Source organism: Sturnira hondurensis, unplaced genomic scaffold (assembly GCF_014824575.4).
Source record: "Sturnira hondurensis isolate 20B ecotype Veracruz unplaced genomic scaffold, ASM1482457v3 Scaffold0012012, whole genome shotgun sequence".
NCBI classification, from domain to species: domain Eukaryota; kingdom Metazoa; phylum Chordata; class Mammalia; order Chiroptera; family Phyllostomidae; genus Sturnira; species Sturnira hondurensis.
In genome coordinates, this window is record NW_028084643.1 from 1804137 (window position 1) to 1809452 (window position 5316).

General features: G+C 39.2%; 1 long non-coding RNA gene across 1 annotated transcript; it reads left to right on the forward strand.

The window, feature by feature from the left end:
* The first annotated feature begins 2756 nt into the window (after positions 1-2756).
* On the forward strand, positions 2757-5071 carry LOC118996969 (uncharacterized). The gene is made up of 2 exons (XR_005068576.1): positions 2757-2909; positions 4752-5071. It is a non-coding gene; the product is annotated as an uncharacterized LOC118996969 (long non-coding RNA).
* Positions 5072-5316: the final 245 nt, after the last annotated feature.

The following is a 5316-nucleotide window of genomic DNA, read 5'->3' on the forward strand; positions in this document are numbered from 1 at the left end:
CGCCCCGCCCCCGCCCCGCCCCTGGCCCCGCCCCCAATCCCGACCCAACGCCGGAATCGTTCCCGAGGACGCTTTACTGGGTCCAGCTCTGTGTTTTTCCTGTGAAATTTTATTTGTTCTTTCCTTTTTCACCTTCGGCAAACACTGTGAAAGTAAGGGGAGGAGAGAAAAAGCGGAAAAGTCACGAAACACTTTCGAAACCTGTACTTCTCGGCCTCTCTAAACCCCGCCTCCGACGGAAAGGAACAAGGCAGCAGGGATAACTGACGCTTGAAGCGCCATCTTTTACGTGGGCGGAACAAGTAGCTGCGTGAAATACCTTCATTTTTCTCGTGGGACGTGGTAATAACGTCTTAGCATTTTCGATTTGCTGTGACGTGGACGAATGAGGACTGAATAAGGAGGGCGGGGCTGGCATGCGCTGTCCTTTTGCACACTGACGATCTCGGTAAAAATATGGGCCTAAGGTATTAACCGAGATAGTGCTGTTCCTTCGGGGGAAAGGCTGCTGGGAGCTGAGAAAACGAAGCGGAGCTGGTGGTTGTGAATTGTTTTGTAGGTGCTTGGCGCGTATTGGCGTTCAACAAGTATTTGCTAAATAAATGTATTTTTTTCCCTAATGGCACAATTAAGTACACTGTAATGTCACACCAAATCCAGTTATGCGATTTACTTTTCGCACAAGACATAGTCATCACAATTTTGTCTGCTTTACATGTAAACGTTCTCTCAAGCGTTATTTTCATACATTTAAAAATCATCTTTGCTAGTTGCACGAAGTGAGGTTTTTTTAACCTTTGAAAAGGTACTTTGCCATTTTGCTTGATGTGCTGTAATATTTTTTTAAACCTCGAATTAAATCATCCTTTGTTGTGCAACTGTGTGTATTCAGGTTATTCACTACAGATGAGTAGCACTTAACATTTTTTATCTTTAAAAGTCACCCAGCACATCTTTATTATCACCAAGGAAGAACGGGAGGAATAAAAATAGAAATGACTTTCTCAGACATAGAAATAGATCCCCTGCCCACTGATAGATGCTTATAGCATCAGATAGCTATCGATCATCTGGTTCCTACTGTGTGTTTGGTGTTCTGCTTCTCAGTTTACATGAAGAATTATGTCTTGCCCCCAACATATTTAGGATATAGATAGTGTCATCCTGGTCTTACAGAGAATGTAACTGGCATTCAGAGAGATTAAATTACTTACCTAATGGCGCCTAGCTGGCTGATTCAGGCCAGTTTAGTGCAGCTCCAGAGCCCAGAGAGTCCTGGGGACATCAGTCTGTCCCGAGTTGCTTACAGCCTTACTCGGATGATATACCTGGTCGGGGATATATTAACACCCCCACTTCAGGTTAAGACTAGGACTGGATGAAGTGCCTTGGAGCAGACTGGTGCACCAAGAAGAGTTTTTCTACTTCAAGATTTTGCCTAGAGGCAAAACAGTTTTCTTTTGTTCTCCAACAGGTTTCTGGTTTTGTGCAATATCAATCCAGAACAACTATGTGTTCTAAGAGAAAAATAACAAAACACATAGGCCTAAATTCTCCATGACCATAAGAAATAAAATATACAGTCATACCTCAGTACTTGTCAGCTTCAGAACTTGTCAAACCCTGTACTTTTGCATTTTGATGTGAAAAAAAATGTTTCAGCATTCAGACCTTGCTCCAGACTTGTCACACTTGCTAGAACTTGTATGAGTTACTACCCTGTCCACGTGACAAAATGCTTCATAGTTTGGCACTCATCAAGAGTTCTGGAACAAATTAACGACGAGTACCGAGGTACCACTGTGTAAAGAAAGTGGCTCTGTATGCATGATGCTTTGTAGCTAGTGAACATGAATATTTTCCCCACATCTAATCAAACGATTATTTAGGTATTGGGTAACAGTAGCTTGTAGGTCTTTCGATGGATCAGATCAAAAAAATTCTGAGGGGGGAAAAGTAGTTATGACTTAATATTGTGGTCCATAGTACATGTAAGTTCAAATGTGTAAAAGGGAGGATAAATCCTAGCACTCGTCCCCTTTTCAGGAAACCAAAGAGGAAATTATATAAGTATGCAGTAATGTGATCCATATTAGCAGTTCTGAAGGATGACTTGAGGGGTTTAACACTTCTTCCCTCCAAACTCTGTTAAGCGGCCCAAATAAACCACCCCAAATGACTATACTATCTAAGTTAAAATAGGTTTTTCTATCGAAATATATCTTCAGGCAAGAGCCCTAATGCCCTATTTCTAAGCAGAGCAATACCCTTAAGTCTCTACTTAGAAATTTTTGAGCTATCTACCTTTCCACCCACTTATAATTAATTAGTAGTCATACACAAATGTTCTACAAGTAGCGAACAGTGAAACAGACGGTTAAAAGCCTGGACTCTGGAATCAGACCTGGTGTATTGTCTCTGCCTGTGGGACAGTACTTCTCCATACCTCAGTCTCCTTAGCTGCAAAATGCAAGCAGAGTAATTTTTCACAAGGTTGCTGTGAGAAGCACCTGAAATCAAGCAAGTTAAGAATTTAAACCAAATGCATCAAGAAATGGTGGCTCTAATCTCAATTTTTATTAACTATGCAAGAATAACAGAAGCAATAACAAATGACTTATAAACATCTTAAACTGTATGTTTATTTATAATTCCAATAAGTATAATATCAGAACTTAGGGAACCTCCTTGATACATCACAAATGTCAGTTATTATTATGAAGCCCTTTCCCCATCCTCTGTTTATTAATGTATTTCAGAAATGTATTATGTGCTGCTTCAGAGCTGGAGCTGAGGACTTGTTGATTACCTCCCGTTTACCAAGATTACAACAAATTATATTTAACTGGACTGGCTTGTGAATGATTCGATATTAGACATGGATGAGGAATATTGCTGTATAAACCACAGTGAGTTTAATTTCTTTTGAGTAATGAGATTTTATGTGGTTGCCTTCATCACTGCACACTTATCAATATAAACTTTATGGTGCATTACCTTTTGGTTGGATTATAGTACATTGAGTTGGAATCTTGGTTCCTGGATATATAAAGTTAGGTCTGTGAGCTAGCTTTATAGAAATGGTTTAGAAAGCTCTATATCTGGAGCTAATGGTCTGTAGTTCTAATGATGTATGAGGTGGGCAACAGCCCTGAAAGAGAACATCACTGGAGACTCCTGACTGTATGAACAGTGAGCCAATAAGTTTCTCAAAGAGAGGAATCACACCCCCCATCAGGGATTAATCTGTGTTCCTTCCAAGTTGGTGCTCTGCACCTCAAAAAGCAACAGCTGTGAGTGATTTTAAGTCCCAAAATAAAGCGTCCCCAAGGGGAGGAGATTCCTAGCTCTCTGCAGCATCATAAAATGCACAGCAAAAAGAGAGCAAGAAGTAGGAAGACAAATCAGCATTTTTAAAAATCTTAGGATCATTAATTAATTTTTTAAAGAGGAAGGCAGATTTTGAAGTTGTAACTTAACAAGTTGGTCATAACATGATGGAATTTATATGCAGTCAACCGTGCATATTGATGGTCTTGGTGCCTGAGTCATGCTGAGTCTTGGCAGATGAGTGGCCGTGCTCTCAATGTCAATGACTCCCTCTAGAGCCATATACTTCCCAGACCCATCTTAGAATATCTCCTAGAGCTTGTCTGCCTATGGTGTGGTTACTGCTCTCCTTGCAACTCTCAGTATTTTTTTTCATTTGTACTTATACTTTATTCTACTTACTTATATGCTGCTTTGTAAGTAGTTTTTTAGCTTAGTATTAGTAGCTCTTTAGGTCTTTAGTCAACTAAAGAACTACTGTGTAACTTCTGCCCTCTCAACTCTGTCACAGGCTATTTGAGATCCAGGACAGTTTGCTTACAATTTCACCTTTTGACTTCTTTGTTTTTAGCACATAGCAGATGATTGGCAAATGCCAGGTGGCTTTTTGAAACTTACTACAACTACTAAGAATTATTATCCTTAAGACCAGGTTCTTGTGATCCAAGTGCTTCTTTTGAAAATAGCTTTTGTCTATATTTAAGAGTTTGGGTCACTTTTTTAAGGATCAGGGTCACTCTGATTCAAAGTGGGTGAGGCATGGAACTCATCTCTCTTTTGTCGTGTGTATAATCTATCCCATCTCCCTTCTCTGCACTCTTTCTTTAATTCATCAAAGAAATATAAAACCAGAAGTAATGTTTGTGGTCCATTCTCAGGTCACTTAGTTTTAAAATGTTTTGACATCTGAGGGCTTTCGACATCAACTTTTTTTCTTCTTTCTTCCAAATTATCTTGACAGACTTCGCCCATTTTCCTTCCTGTGAATGTAAGGACTGACTGGCCTGTAGAATCCCACAAATAACCTTTGCGAGATTTTCATTGGAGTTGCATTGAATTTGTAGATCCATTTAATGTCTTTCTACATACAACTTCTCTTACTTTTGTTAATTAGCTTTTATAATTTTCCCAGAAAAAAATAATTCACACCTTTTGTAATATTTTCTCGTTATATTTAGATTGTGCTGCTATTGAAAATTGTGTCATCTAAAAATGACATTTTAAGTTATTTGTTGCTAGTTGAGTCACACCAGTTTTGTATTTGCATCTTGTATTTGGTAATCTTGATAACTATTCGTATTGCTTGTAAATAATGAAAACAACAGCAACAACAACAGCAAAAACATTCCCAATGAAACAAAGATGTAATCCCCAAACTAGAGAATACTAATCATTTCACTCTCATGTTCTTCAACTTTCAGAAGGTGCGAATTTTCTGTAGTGTCCAGAGTCCTCAGCATGACTCTGAAGGCTCCGAACAACTTGATTACAGCTGACTTTTCAAGGCTTCATTTTTACTGCCCTTCCCCCTTGCACCCTACAGATCCGGAAGTGTTTACTGCTCTGTAACCACTCCCATGGCTCTCTCAGCCTGGAGTGCTCTCACTGTCCCTCTTCCTCACTGAGGAAGTCTTCAGCTACATGTTGCCTCATCCAAGAAGTCTTCTTAGATTTCCCCTGGTCGAAGCAATGTATCATTCTATTGTGCACCCTTAATCTCCATTATTAAAATAAAAACCAAGCTCTTTGTTTTTATAATCTACATTTTTGAAAAAAGTAATGGTCATATAATATAGAAGCTATTAGAGGTGGTCTCAGGATTTAAAAGCATCAGCTTTAGGCTTGGATCAACCTAGGCTTGAATCCAGCTCAACCACTTTGTATCCTTGGGGGAGTTACTTAACATCTTTTTATCTCAATTTTGTCCTTTTGAAAATGGGATTGCTTTGAGGATTAAAGGGGATGATCGAGGTAAAATGTTTACCC